The 16,908-nt window shown below is 31.6% G+C and overlaps 1 long non-coding RNA gene across 1 annotated transcript; it reads left to right on the top strand.

Moving 5' to 3' along the window:
* The first annotated feature begins 11,168 nt into the window (after window positions 1-11,168).
* LOC133179366 (uncharacterized) lies at window positions 11,169-13,123 on the top strand. Its single transcript, XR_009720105.1, has 4 exons — window positions 11,169-11,327; window positions 12,522-12,546; window positions 12,661-12,731; window positions 12,899-13,123. It is a non-coding gene; the product is annotated as an uncharacterized LOC133179366 (long non-coding RNA).
* The last annotated feature ends 3,785 nt before the right edge of the window (window positions 13,124-16,908 follow it).

Here is a 16,908-nt window from a genome sequence, read left to right as displayed (position 1 = left end):
GTCCTAAAAGAAACTGAAAAACGACGCTATCTGGACGACCGGGTCCAGATTTTTGCCGCGCATGATTTTCATTGGGCATTTACTAAATGTTTTCATTTCCAAGAATCACTTGCATTTGCCTCTCCTAATTTGGACACGCCACAAACTTCCAAGGATAATGCAAGCGCGATAACTCTAATTATACGCAGAGCATTCCAATGTACATAAAATTTTTTAAAACTTAAAATTCATTTAGATATACATGCATCTTATTTTGGTTACATTTGCAAAAAAAAAAAAAAAAAAAAAAAAAAAAGAATAAACAAACAAACAACCCCCCCCCCCCCAAAAAAAAAAAAAAAAAAAAAAAAAAAAAAAAAAAAAAACACACACACACACACACACACACACACACACATAAAAAACAAACCAAAACAACAACAAACAAACAAAAGACAAAAAAATTAAAACAATTCAATATATAACACTCAAATCCTTTTTTTCTAATTTCATGGAAAGGTGTCTTGTATAAAAAAAATTATCGTTTATTTTAATGCTAACCAAGAAATTGTTCATTTTAAGACACTGACTTCGGAAAATCCTTGATGGATAGAACGAACACCTTGGTAAATTATGCCCTCACAAACTACTATCAATTTACATTAAAAACAACAATGGTCTTTGTGATGAATATTTTAGGACTGAGGTGCATCACACACTTATTCCTAGATTGTTTAACAAATGAACAGACTGAAACTACAGAATATCATAATTTTGTACAAATTTTCTATATTTGATCATCGAAGACTAGTGTAATGGCATTCTTGCCTTGGATTTGGTACATGATTTTGAAGGAAAAAAATAAAATGAGAAAATCTTAGCAATAGTCATAATAGGATCTGAAATGTTTCTTAAACTGGGTCATATAAATATGTTCATTTGGTAATTTTTTTTATATTGCATCAATTTATGTAAAAATATTAAAGACATTCAGACATCATCGCTAAATTGAACGACGAAAAACAGACTTGATGAACTCTTAGTGAGCTCCACTTTTACCAAGTAATTTTTTTGCTACCCTTGATATCATAGCAAAATTACAAGTGCATGTGCACTTAAAAAATACCTATGCCATTTTAAAGTCATGCAGATAATGCATTCCAGAATTGTTCAGATATCCTCTATAGGTGTCTCAATCAAAGATAAATGATAGGGATCAATTATAAAACCAATTGGTTGATCCTTTAGACTGTTAATCGATGTGATATGATTAAGTGTGTCAACGTGTGAATATTTGTAAAAGAGCACTTATTTATAATTTATTTAAAATGTTCCATATTTGAAAATGTATTTCACAAATTCTCATGTTGAGTAAATAACAGTTGGAGGAAATACTTCTGCTTTACACGAGTATCTAATTTCGCTCTATTACGTTCATCTGGTTTTGAGAAGGAGTATATGTATTATCCAAGTATTGAACTTCCAGGTCCTGAATAGGAAGCAGAAAAGAATTTTTTGATAACTTATTCATATTAAAATTTTAAAAAAGGTAAATAAAAAGGTAATAAATCGACATTCAACAGAGAAATCAAACTATAGAAACTTACCTTGTGTATTATTGTGGGCTAAAAATATACAAATTAAAAGAGTAGGTACGCTTATAACTTTTGATCTAAACATGCTGTCATTGTAAAATAGAATACGGTGTTATGAAATAGAGATTTCGGTTTATTGCAGTTTTCACTTCTAATTTTACAATAATGGTTATTTCTTACACTCTGTTCATTGCCTTATCCGTATTGTTAGCATTTGGTATTAATGGGCATTCAACATTTTTAAATAACAATGGATGACAATTCAAAAAAAAAAAAAAAAGAAAAAAGAAAAAAAAGGAATGTTATTGCTTTTCCTCTAATTCAATGGAGCATCTGCTAATTGGTATATTTTGTACAAAATAAATCCGCAAAATATTGTTCATATCTTAGCTAAAACATTTCCTATCAGGTAATATGAGAAAAAAAACCCATTGGGAAATGAATAGCCAGTTGCCTAGCTATTTCATAGCATTACTCCATTATACTAGGAGTAGCACTTAACCAATGTTAAATGAAAGGGGATGCAATAGCATTTTTTGTGGTATAGAAAGTTTTAATGATGCTAAAGAAGGAAATCAGTGGGTGCAATTTGTGAGATACCTCAACAGAAATTAATGTACTGGATTGACTTAAATATCATGTAAATTTTGTGAACATAAATGGATAGCTTGGCTACCTTCCTTTTTGCAAGGACTTCTAAGTTATTGCTTGAAATTATCATATCAATAAGTAACAAGTCATAGTACTCAATATTCTGTACTCATATTCAAAGGATACGTCTCTAAAATGTATTCAAAATTTGAAATATTTATTTCAGTTTGAGATTCTCATGAAAAAGAGCTTACTATAGCACTTGATCATTATTTTGACCATACTGAATACAAAACTAGTCCAACAATGGAACTTAAACGATGTTTAAGGAAGTTTGATGCTGGTTTTGAAGAGCGAATTTGATAGTACTCACGAGAACAAAATCCACAATAAGCCGGACAATTTAGTCTCATCACGTCTTGAAGGTGAGGATCCGTACAATATGCTTTCCCAACTACACTACAATTACTCGCCATGTCCACACAGTTCGGAAGATGTAGATCTAAAAAAATGTTTGATACAATGAAAATTTTTCTTAAAAGAGGGATTTAGAAAAAAAAACCTTCATTGTATTGCTTTTGTGATATTTTTTTTAAAAAATGCATCATCATAACACAAAAAATATTATTTTTCTTAATTCATACTTATAATTTTATTGGTATCTTCTGTTAAAATACTTAAACAATCAGAGAACTCCCCCACCTTTTAATGGCTATATGGACTTATAATCTACGAGTGTTCTCACACGTGTAAAAAGTTTCTTCATCATAAAACTTTAATTTTGATTAAAATCAGAAAAATATCAAATCACATATTTTTTTCTACATGCATAAAACACGTGAAGCATTTTTATACTGACAAGGGCAGACTCCACAGTAGTGTAAACAGTAATGCCGAGTAAAGGTATTCCAGACATATTCCTCACATCCAAGCTTTCCACAGTCGGCCATTTTGTCCACACAAGCACCATCTTTGAAAAAAAAACATTTAGTAACTTACGTATTTGGAAAAAAGGACTTATCTTTGAATAAGAAATTAATATAAAATGAAAATACATGAACTCATTCAAAAGAAAGTATCCACAACTATATTTTTCTTTATATTCTGGATTTAGGGGGAAAATGTACACATATTGACATAGTCCGGGTTCTATTATCATTCCAACAGTGTTTCACTTTTTTTGATCAAGCCTGCTAAATTAAGTTTCACGTGGTGATCTCCATATTTGTCATCGATTGGATGTTTGATTTTAATGAAAAAAATACTATTTTGAATATGAACAGAGAAGTTGAAAACGGCTTTGACTGAGCACGTGTTGTTGCTTATAACAAATGCGAAAAATCGTGAAAAATCACGTTTTGCAAATAAAACAGAGAACCCAGCAATAGAGTGATTAAACTGACCAGTCGCATTGAATGATTGTTTACGAGTACTACATTTGCAGTAAGCAGCAACACGTGGTCAGTCAAAATCCATTTTTCTTATGCAAAGTAGTATTCATTTCATTAAAATTTCTTATGCAAAGTAGCATTCATTTCATTAAAATCAAACATCCAATCCGTGAGAAATATGGTGATCAACATTTGAAACTTAAGCAAGTTTCATTTACAAAATAACACGCTGTTTTTAAATGATAGTATTTTATATGCAAAGTAGTATTCCTTTCATCCAACCGATGAGAAACATGGTGATCAAACATGTGAACTTTTAGTACGCTCGATCTAACAAAGTGACCCGCTGTTACTGGAATGACTTTAATTTTTGACACGTTTCGCATTATTTCAGTGGAATACAAGTAAATTTGATGCAAATCACCAAATCGGCCGCAAACAAAATGTAGCATTAAAAAAAAGTATTTTCACAAGTAAGCTTTCAAGGAAAGAGCAAGATATTCAAAGCTGAAAGAGTTAACATTTTTATTTCAGGATAGAACCTCGTCTCCCCCCCCCCCAACCCCCCCCCCCCCCCCCCAAAAAAAAAGAAAGAAGGAAAGATAAAAAAGAAAAATTGTAACAAAAAGGAAATCTACAGATGAGCCACGTGCTGATACCCTAATCTTTGTCACGTGATCATGCCGATGATTCCTGCAGACTATGCAGCATGGCGCAGTGATGGACATCACAATAAATGCAAAGTGTAAAAAAAAATCCTTGATTCATTCGCAGCTGAAGCATATACAAAATTATTTTTACTAGTTTTACAAACATTTCATTTTTTTTATTCATCACTTTTACCACTGTAATTATTATCCGGAAAATCATAACGATTTGTGCTCATATCTTACACTCTCCCAAGTCGGGGAGTACCTATTGTAAACCGATTTTATATAATCATAAAGTAATAATTATCTGACAAAGAACGAATATTGAAATAATAAATAATAACAACATCTAAGACTTTATTCGTATCAATTTTTTTTTAAATATTTCACTCTAATTTTAACACATGTTACCATTAAAGAATTAATTTACCAAACTAAAAAAGAAATTACACCTCATTTCCCCATGCGCACTTTCTAACAAAATCACATATAGATCGGCCGCTCCTGCGGCCGATAATGAAACAAATATATATCCTTAAAAAATAATGAATAGGAAAAATCGTCATCTTCTACTCCGAGTTCTGGGTATCTAAAAGTTCTAGGGAAATTATTCATTGTGTTCTAGAAAAGTGTTTTAAGAACTCAGCAATAAGTCTATTTTTCAATTTTATTTGAATTAAATATTGAAAAAAAGGTTACTTGCCGACAGTGAAGACAATCAATAATCCTAGAAATGCATACATGATCTTTAAAAAACCCCAAAATTTCAATCAGTATTCTTTCCCTGTAGATGGTTAATCGGAGATCTTAGGTTAAAACGTCTATCAAGGCACGATCAATATCAAGTTCTCTGTAGAACAATTTTCTACGTTATCTATACAGAAAATACAGGTGTATTCACGGGCATTAATCATGCTTACCTTAGTAAAATTATAAATACATTGAAATTTTATATCTAAAATAATAAATTTTCTGAAACAAAATCCTTTTATACCAAGAATTTTTCATATATATTTTTATTTAACTTGTTGTGTAATGCTTAACTGACATAAAATCATGCGAGAAAGCTAAGAGTAGACTACAAATTTAAAGTATTCGAAGTTAGGTCAAAGTCCCCGAAGAATGTTTTTCTTTTAAGGAATGTTTTTAAGTTTGTGTGAGTTATTGGTGTATAAATCACACAGACTTGTCACGTAGGCATATTTCATGAAGCGCGCTAGCGCATCATGAAAAATACTGTATGCCTACGTGCAAGTCTTTAAAACATTCCTTATATTTACATTTTACAAGTTTAAGAGCACCAATTATATACTCAATATTTGAATTTCTTGCTGCCCTATATCGTTACATTTTTATTTACGTGTCTGTAGCCTCAATGTGACGTCACTTTAGCGCGAGTTTCACCGTGTATATTTCTACGAGTGAGTATACACAAAAATGACTTTCAAATCAATTTCACAGTTGGCTTAGTAGAAAAACACAGCAAATGTAAATATATCTAATTGTTTAACGTATAATCCAACTCTAGCATCTTAAAGGATTTTGTATTCCTTTTGCTTCCCCATAGTACTATTTTTCTGAAATTATGTTTTCATTTGAATTTCAATTACAATTTCGCTCTTTTAACGATTAAGAATATGCTAAAAAGCTAAATGATGCTTATTGCTGTTTATTCATGTTAAGAATATGATATGTAACATAAAATATTAGACATATAACGGTGAAGCTAATGAACAGTGATCAATCTCATATATCGATTGAAGAATATGAATTGTGAACAGGCCAAAATACGAACTCTTGAAAACACAAGAGAGGTGATCAGGTGCCTAGGAGGAGAAACTTCTCTTATTGACTGGTCACATCCGCCCTAAGTCCTCTGTATTAATTGATAAAATAAAGTTAGTCAAAATGGTATAAAACGATGTCCTATCATGCGTTGGAAAAAATGTCAATCAAAACATTACCCAACGGTTGGTTGTATTTGCAAGCAATGACATGATAACGACCAATATAATTTGTGAAATGCCGACTTTAAACAAAGATAGCTGAAATCCCTGCATCATCATATTCTCTGTCATAAACCTGTCTTTGCTTAAAAATTGATCACACTCAGAATACGTTCTTGAAAATCGAATCAGTTGAGAGACATAAACACCATATTTACGTGACTGTGGAATATGGTTACATAAATACAAATTTATTTATATCATGAAGATTTGTTGTTAGATTACCATTAACGTCTTTTTCTAGGAAAATATCCAAATATAAAACAGATGTGTCAGACTCTGTGGTATCTTTCATTTCAAGCTCATTGGGATATATCGTGTCGACATACTACATGTACGAGGGTTGTCCTGTTAAATCGTGGACAAAGGGTTTTTCTCGAAAAATAATAGGCGCACTAAGCTGAAATTTTTAGCAAATGTTTATTCGTCATATTTAAGTGGATCTTAATTTTTTGGATAAAATATGAAAAAAAAATAATTTTTTTTATGCTTGAATGTGCACAGGGTACGGTCCTACGGCGTACGATCAAAAACCCAGGGTTTTATTAGCGAATACACGAATTTTATTTCGAAATAAAAGTATCAACTAGATAAGATTGGGGTAAAAATTATACTGTTTTTAATCTATTATCTATTATTTCGTCTTTTGTAAAATATCAAGGCATCTGCTTAATTTTTGGCAGTTTCCCGAGCATTTGAAATGGGAAAGTGGTAAACGCAACACACGAAAAATGGCGACGTTTGGTGACGTTACGGCGCACCGGAGAGCAGTTCAGTTTGATTTAGATGTAGTAATGATGCCCTAAGAAACTTTAAATGACTACAGAAGATAAAAAAATATAAAAATATCACTAGATCTTTAGAATACAAGTGAAATGGGAGTTTTCTAAGCGGAAGCTTTTTGATCGGGTCCCCGGGTAGAACAAAACGTATGGCCAAACAGCTGCTGGCAATAGCAAAAGACGCTGTCACTGTAGATAGCCTATTTAGTTGAATGATATAGTGAGAGTACTGTCCATAACTTACTAATAAATCTTCAGAAGGTACTATGTGTGTGCGAGATTGGTTCCTCGACTGTTTATGGAGGAATAAAGGGAAAATCAAGTACATGTATGTGTATCAATGAAATCCCCGAATTTAAGTGGGGCTTATCCAACTTGTATTAAGCAAAGAGAAAACGTGACGCTGCTTTAGACACTTTGACGTTATCATCCGTGCGCCGTAAGGCGATACCACACATAACATAAAGTCTCATATTTTGTTTATTTGAGCAGATATCTATTTGAAATTTGCTATGTATATCAATGAAAAATGTATTAAAACGTTGTAAAACTTTCAGAACGCAGTGATGATTATTTTTTAATCTAGACAACTTGTCCACGGTTTTCCCGGACAACCCTCGTATAAACAGAAAACGGAAATCTTCTTTTTAATGCCGTAAATCGTTTTTATCCCTGATTTGAACTTATTTTATTGTTTACACAAAACTTACACAACTTTCACAAATGGGATTGGACAAAAGCTTAAAAAACTATTTTAAAAAAAAGTATTTTCCCTATATGTTTAATATGATATTTCTTTAAAAAAATCTTTCTAGTATATTGACAAATATTATTACGTCAATACTTCCTGTGTAAATATTATAAGTATTTCTTTCGCTTTAATGTGTATTATTTCTCCACAATGATTTACCTGGAATTTATTTGGACCTTTTGCATCTTTTCAACCGTAATATCAGACAGTAAGTTCAGTTGTTAATAATATTCCTTTCATGTATCAATGCATGACATGCTATCATAATGCTTTTTAAGTATTCTGTGTGTCCCAAGAGAGTTCTTATTACGTAACAAACAATACAAATATATTACGAATGGTTTACAGTAAGATATATCCAGAAGTAATCTGAAACATGAATTGAATGGTCTCACATTAAGATACTAAGATCTGTGGATGACATTAAAACTGTGTTTCAAAAATCTTGCAATAAATAACTCGTGGTAAAGTATATTTCTAAAAGCTGAACTTTATACTTCAGTTTTTTTCAAGTCCTACTAATTAAGAATATAATGCTGGAGAGGAACGATCAAGCCTTTTCTTCATTTAAGGGCCTCCCTTTATTTAACTGTTTAAGGTGATAGTTAAAAAATAGCTAAAATTGGATGGGCTCACTTGAAAATATTTTCTACATCATAATGACCAGAGGATAAATTACTTAATCGCTTTGTTTACAATTTGTCATACATTAGAACAGAGTCAAAGAGTTACTTTCAGGCATGCGAATAAATCCGGAGAGTGGTATCACATTATGAGAAACTGGTGATATCATGGGCATTTCGATGGCAAAGATAACAGACTTAGTAGTTATGTTTATATGTTACTTTAGTATATCAATGCTTCTAAATTTGTGATACATTTGTATCTTTTTTTATGTATCGTTAATCATTGCAACCTCTTTTCCTCTGCTAAAGGATTTTTAGGACATTATGTCTTTTAAATGCGTTGGTTATTTCAATATAAACGGTTATATATAATCAACCAATATCAATTGCATATGTGCAAAATCAGTATCTACATCATATATTAAATCATCGGTTCCTTATTTCGTGGCCGATTTAAGTGTAAGATACTACAATATCTGAATATTATAGTGTACTAAAATCATATATATTAAAAAACAAAACAAAAAAGAAGACTTTTTTAAGACAGCAAATCAGTTTTACTTCGATGTATGAATCTGCTTTACCTCTTTGCTCATTGTAAAGCCAAATCAGGACAGATAGATATACAAGCGTAAGCCCTTTCCGTCCTTGCCTAAGGGAGAATTGCTTTAATTATAAATTTGAGTATTTGTTACATTGCAGCTATTCCATCGTCACCTCCGAGTCTAGATCCATTTCTCGGCATGGAAATGAATTCCTATGTTGACAATTTTGTCAGACATGTCTATGAAGGCGATTTAATGAAATTCAGGTGTAGCGTATATCCCTTGGGAAATCCTCCAATCACGTGGACATGGTTTTGCGGTGACGAACAAATGAGAAATGTAACATTTGAAAGATATAATACTTACATGAATTTCACGGCAACTTTGTATCATGACGGGAAATCTTGTTTTTGCAGAGCGAAATCACATTCGACTGTTCTATTTTACGACTACCCATCTCGTTATCGTTATGTGATGCGTGTTTTTCGTAAGTATTTGATTACATCACTCATTCTTACTAATCTGTTAATTTTTAAAAATTAAAACACACATAAATATTCATCTGATTTAAATGTAGTTTTTTGTGTATGGATGCAGCAGGGTTTTTTCTTCAAAAACAAGACTTTGCTATGTTTCCCTCAGGAATGTTGTATCACCTATGAGAGCTTTTTTTTGTTTTGTTTTGTTTTTTTAATTTTTGATTTAAAAAAACTTCCTGTTTTAAGCGTAACATAAGGAAGAATATTAATAACATATATTACTTTATAACCTGCTGCTTGATCTTTGATGGACCACACCTGCATATTTAATGCCAATTCTCATAATTTAGGAATGACTCTAATGCTTGGCCAAATTAATCGAGTATAACCTGGTTTGGGTCAGTTTACTCTTTATAATCCGCGAAGCGGATTATAAAACAGCGTAAACTGACCCAAACCAGGTTATACTCGAATAATTTGGCCAAGAATTAGAGTCATTCCTTATAATTTAATTTTAAAATCATTAAATAACTTTGGGTTTAAAATTTCATTGATTTTTATTAGTTCAAATTTGCCGCTCAATAGTACAACCGTAGTAACGGAAGTAACGGAAGTGATGGGAAGCGAGGGGAGGTAAAAACTGATATATAGGCCTAGCAGCCATGTTGTTTGTTTACATGTGGTAAGATCGAATTATTGTTTGAAGTTAAAGGTACATTTATTAAATCTGGAATTTTCGATGAATCCCGAGAACTGGAAATGAGAGGATTGTATGAATACAGATGAATTAGCTGGTTGTAGGGGGGGGGTTGTCCCCATACCAAACCAGGTTATACAGAAATAATTTGTGTTCCTTTTTGGATATTAACCAATCAGAGGCTAGAATACAAACAAAATTAAATTATTTATAATTATGCTTAAGTGCACAGAAAGATTCATTGAGTAATACTTTCAGTGGCCATGGGATATGTTGAAAATTAAAGATCTGGGAAAATTATCTGCTTTAACTACTATATATTGAACATGAACTTTCTAAATTAGGATACAATGCGCAATAACGTCTATAACCTATGCTGACTTTTGCAAGATTCACCCAAGGCACGACCTATGATTTATCCCTTGTCTCCTACAACTGTACAGAGTGGTGAATACATAAACATAAAGTGTAATCTTACAACATTGGGATATCCACAAATAAGCTGGAGATGGATCTGTGACAACATTGCACCGCAGAATGGAGTGGACATAGGAACAGAGACTTACCTAGAAATCAAAGCGACTGCACGTCACAATAGGAAGGTTTGCAGATGCAGAGGAATATCTTCCTCTATCTATATATACGACGAAGTTTCAGATCCAGTCATCATCACCGTTTTCTGTAAGAATCATTGAAGTAATGTGGTCTGTATTTTTTTAATATTTTGTAATTTGTACAGATATAAAGAGATATTATACATTATTAAATGAACGTGTTAGTAAGGATTGATTGATTGATGATTGTTATTGTTAAATGCCGAGTCGGCAATTTTTCAGCCTTCGTAAGGAAAGATTTAATGAATATTAATGATTGAAAGAACTCAAATGACCATAAGTGACAGACGTGGGACGAATAGATGAACACGCTGAATATCAGGAAAAAAAATTCTTAGTTTTGTTTCTCAAAGTCAAGTATATTCTAAATTCATAAGTATTCATAATACTATAACATATTAATGATATTTTTGCATTAAATTCATTCAGCGACAACTAATGTAGACTCTCAAGGCATGAGAGATGCAGCTAAAGCTGGTGAAGAAACTCAATGTATAACAGATGCAGCATTTGGAACAACTACTGGGTTACTGGTGGCTTTCATCGTTGTGTTAAGTATTGTCCTCCTGATACAGTGTATGAGAAGAAGAAAGGGAAACTCTTGTTCTGGTGGAAATTCTGGTAAGCTTTCAATAGAAATGGAAAAAGTAGATTGAAGAATACCAACACTTCTTTAAGAATTATAATAATAATGTTTGTAACCATATTCTGTTTTCAATATACATACATTTTCATTACATACCAAACTAGGCATCACCCAATTTTACTGTTGATTTCACTTCATAACCTAATCACTTTCCGGCCACCGCACTATAGTTTTCTGAATCCATATCATATCATATCATATCATCTCACTCTGAAACTGATGACGTAATACATGTCATATAGACGTTTTTTGCGTATCAAAAACCTCACTGAACATGCGTTTTTTTTTTTTTAAAGATAAATGTATATTTACTACATTTCACTACAGTTAAAATAGAGGGGTATACAATAAATTTATCACTATAACAGGAATTTGTTCTGAAAAGTCAGATCGCATCTCGTTCATGGGCGCGGATCCTTATATCAAACTCGACTCTTCGCGTCTAGTTTGATTTGATGATTCGGCGTGATCTGGTTCTTCGTATCAAGTTACTGTTATTTGAGAAATTACTGTATAGTTTGTTGGGTATGCCAGGGCATAAATGTATATGCATAGCTGGCGAACAAACTAGATATTGGTACATATGGAATACATGTGGCATTCCAGAATGCAATGTACAATCCTTCAAAGTTTTAACAACCTTGGCTGAGCAGTCTGAGAAAATGAAATTAAGAAAAAAATCTAGTTTGTCTGTTTCCATGGAAACGGTTTTCATTTAAAAAAAAAAATCATATGTAAATGGTACATCTAGAATTGGTGATTATCATTTCTGTGAAGTTTCTTTAAAATTCTCCCAGCCATCTGCGAGAGCATTTGCGAACATAATTTTAGGTCTATATATTGAATAACAAAATGTCGCCAGACTTCTTTCGGGGCAACATATATAACAACATAAATTTAATCAAATGTTTCAACAGTATACATTGAGGTACATTTCAGCAATGAATGACCTGGTAATTATGTAATAATTAAATAATGACAGGTATTAACGCAAAATTTCGCAATTTAATGATAGCAAAAGGTGTATTTTGCCATTTCTCAAAATGTTACCCACTAAAATGCAGAGAATATATAAATTAACCAAAATTTCGGCTTATCTTTCATTCATCATGAATATATTGTTGTTCGTGTGGCGAATATCTTTCATAAGATAACATTTCAAATTTCAGGGAAAATTGAAGATCAAAAAGAAAGGTATACACTCTTTAAATCTAGATTGTTCTTTTAAAAATAGAATTAAACTATCATTTGTAAAAAATCTTTTACTAATTTTGGATTATTTTCTGCATTCTTGTTGATTTGTAACAGTGAAAACAAAAGTCAACAAAACCCTTTGTATGTCAATGATGAATCTTACGAAGTACTTAAAGTTAACAAAGGTGGGTGAATCTTATAGGAACATGTACAAATTTATATATTTTACAAGTATAAATTATTTTTGAATAAAATATTCTTTACACTTTACTTGAACGTTAAATTTAAAGAACATTTTCTATTCATTACAATGAGTGGAAACACTAATTACTTTGATAATCGTCCATTTCAGACCGCATATAAATAAATGACGAGGCATCTCATACCGGAAAAAATGACTCGAACAGATTTTATGGTTCAAAAAACAACGTCGTTAAGCATCCTGAAAGACAAAAGTATTATCCTGTGTGTGTATTTTGCTGTTTATCATTACCTTGTTAACGTTATTTTATAATTTCCGTATTTTATAATTCTTCAAAAGAATGTGTGTATATACTTTCTTTCCCTTCGAATCAAACTGCACGAATACTAGAATCAAATGTTATCAGTTTTATATAATGTGAAATCTTGTTTTCGTGGGGTTTAATTTCCTTGATATGAACAGACCCATTTATTCAATGTCTTCCTGAAAATGTAAAATTTTAAAATTACAGTATCATATTTTTGTCAACCTCGAAATCAAGAGAACATTTTACCACATTAAAATAAGTGATTTCACACTAATCCAAGCTGATTTTAAGCAAAAAATATAAAAATTAACTTATTTTTGTACGAAATTTTGCTGAAGAAAGGCTTTAACATAAATATGTATAATAATTCCTTAGGAATTTCAACAGGTTAACAATCATTAATATGTCTACTGCTTATATTGCAAGACTTTAGTTATGCTTGAACTTAAAAAGTAATGATCTTTCCTATGTTGACTAAATAAACTGATGTATGAAATTTCAAATGCATGTTTCTTTTTTTTTAAATCAATAACAATTATATAATACTAGGGAATATGTGCAGATATAAATTTAAAAAAACTTGATATTTTTGTCCAAGAAAGAAACAAGAGCCCATGGGCCACTTTGAATACCTGAGCACATTGACTACGAAGAAGCAGAAATCAGGGTGCGGGACTTTAATTTACACTACATCAGGATGCTTCCATATCAATTGTACTAATCATGGCTTTGCTGTTCTTAAACAGAATTTTAACCCCCCCCCATTTTTTTTTCTATTTTTTTTCCTTTGTAAAACTCTTATCTCTCATTGTGTCCCCACCCTACCGGTCCTAAATTTGAATCTGCACTACCTAAGGATGCTTCTATAATAATATGACTAATCATGGCTTTGCTGTTCTTAAGCAGAAGTTTTTTTTTTTTCAAAATGATTTCTATATATCCTTATGCAAAACTTTCTGTTGTGTCCCCAAGCCCCGGGGGTCATGATTTGAACAAACTTTTACAATACCTAAGGTTGCTTCTGTATAAATATGACTAGTGGCTTAGTTGTTCTTGAGAAGATTTTATAGATATTTCCTATGTAAGGTGTATGATCAGGTTCTTTCAAGGGATACATAGGTTTTCCTTTTACTCTGTGAGTAGATGATTGGAATGATTATTAAGAAACCTCTGTCTGAGGGTATATTACAAAGATTTTAAACTTAAATTTTCTCTTGTCTAGAGATGGATACAGGGTAAAGTACGACTTGCATCAAGTTGCTTCCCTAGGTTCCCATTGATAAAAAAGTTCTAGGTGTCTCAATCTTCTTCAGATTTACTACACCCAGAACTTAACATCAGTTCCTTATGATACTTGCCACTGGTGTTAATAACTTTGTATACTTTTATTTTGCTCTTACCTTTAAGGTTCTCCATCCATAATAGGACCAAATTTTCTACCCTTAAATGTCCATCACAGTCATCATACTCTGATATTAATATTAAAGCATTTTACAGTAAAAAGGATTTACCAAGAGAGAATTTCAAAAATGGTATTAACTATGTAGTAATTTTAAAATTAAGAAAGATTTCATTAAAGTCTATGGGGACAAGCGATTTAAAAAAAAACAAACAAAAATTCAAATCATAAGAATATAAATGAATACTTCTTTTTTACCGGATAAGTTTTTTTTAAAATTAATTCTTTTATTCATTAAAAACAGATGGAGATAACTCTTACCAAAATACAAAGTAATATATTAGGACAGATCCCACACTTACATGGTAATAGTAATAAATGGGAATTATGTCTAAATATATACTTTTCAACGCCTACACATCTTTTATATATTCCTAATAAAATTTTGACCCACTGTTTTGGACCCGTCCTACCCCCGGGGGTCATAATTTGAACAAACTTGAATCTACACTATCTGAAGACACTTCCATATTAATATGACTAATCTTGGCTTTACTGCTCTAGAGAAGAAGATTTTTAAAGACATTTCCTATATATTCCTATGTAAAACTATGTAAAACCACTCATGTGGCCCCGCGCTACCCCCTGGAAGTCATTATATGAACAAACATGAATTTAGATTATGTAATTTAGCTTTCACATAAGTTTCATCTTTTCTTGATCAGTGGTTCTTGAGAAGATTTTTTTTTAAAAGATGCCACCAAATTTTCACGAATTCTTCATTATCTCCCCTTGGAAGAGGGCGCTGCACTTCCTGTGAACAAACTTAAAGGACTTATCGCATGATTTTTCAAAAATCTTAATTTTATGAAAAATATTATCTACAACCTTGTTTATTAAAATACTGAATAAAATAAACGTTGTTGAAAGCGTATTTTAAGAGATATTGAGAGTTGAAATTCAAATACGGCAATATGCATATTTCAGTCGGATTTCGGCGAAATACTGCTCTGACGTCATAGGCGACAATTCAGTGATAGAGAGATGAGAAGTTGCATACTATTTATGAGGTTATCACGGACAAATGCATCTTAATTAAGAAAAATGCTGGAAAAAATAATTCCTAACGTGCTTTTCAATTACTATAGAAACATTAACTAATCTAGTTTCTAAGCAATAAGACTTTTGAGATATTTTCTTTTTTATTCCAGATATTTAGCATCTGTAGGTCTGATCACGGCAATGTTTCGCCGTGATCGGAAAATATTTTTCAAGACCGCCATCCTTTACAATACATATGGAGGCATACTTGCATAAATTATAATATTAAAAATGAAGAATAACAAAGTTATATAATGTTAAATTTGTGAATCAAAAAAGTTCATACATGTGATAAGATGACAAATCAAATTGTATTGTGATGGCGAGTTTCTTCGTCTTCGCCGCGTCTCCCTCGCTATCGTCGCTGCTATTTTTACAATGTTAACAGATTTTTCAGAATTTTTTTCTTGCTAACAATTCTAAAATATAAGGTTGGATATTCAAATTCATATCGATAAAATCAGTGATTTGGTCATTCATAACGTAGAAAATTCACGTTGTATCACGTATTTTTTAGTAAGATTAACGTGAGGAACTGATCAGCCATTGTCGCCTTTGACGTCACAGGGTCACGTGATCGCTATCTAATTAATCTAGATTTTTAATTTGGGGGGTTTCATTTGAGTCAATAATTGGTTAATTACCGCGATTTATCCACTGTAAAAACACAAAATTTATAAGCTGTGGTCATAAGGAACGTTTTACACTTTTAATTTCAAATAATTTAGAAACATGCGATAAGTCCTTTAAATTCCCTTCACCAAAGGATGAAAATTTGAAAAAATATTAACTAATCTTTGTCTATGCCCCTTTAACTTTCAACAATGCGTATGGAAGCTTTAATACTCCCAAGCATATTGTAGATGTCGATAATTAAGAGTTTTAAAGTTGATGGTGAAAATACGATTGACATCGATTTGTATTAAACTTCAACAAAACTAAGGGCTTCCAGTGAGATGCCATCCAAAAAATGGAGAAAGATCAAGATCTTTCACTTCAGCAGAATCTAAAAATTCAAAGAATAATAAATACAAACATTGCACAAAGACATATAGAAAAAGATTCAAAGAGTAGATTATAATTCTTATTTTGTGCATGAAAAACTTATGTACAAAGTAAATTTTAAAACGGACTTAAAGTTAATATTGATAGCTTCTCGTGTTGATCAGGGAATCTTTTGAATCCTAGCTTGACATTGATTACCGCTCACCTGAGTAACTGGCCCAGCAGATTTTTTTAAAAAAAATCCTTTTTCTTTATTTCAATAATATTTTTACTTCACATTGTGGACAAAATCTAGACCTAAAGTAGTCAGGATTTTTACAGAGTTAAATCAACACAGCATATGGATGC

The sequence above is a fragment of the Saccostrea echinata genome, unplaced genomic scaffold (genome assembly GCF_033153115.1).
Source record: "Saccostrea echinata isolate AGI-Se365-2 ecotype Australia unplaced genomic scaffold, CSIRO_AGI_Sech_v1 ptg000004l, whole genome shotgun sequence".
NCBI lineage: Eukaryota > Metazoa > Mollusca > Bivalvia > Ostreida > Ostreidae > Saccostrea > Saccostrea echinata.
This window is presented reverse-complemented; position numbering and strand designations above follow the sequence as displayed.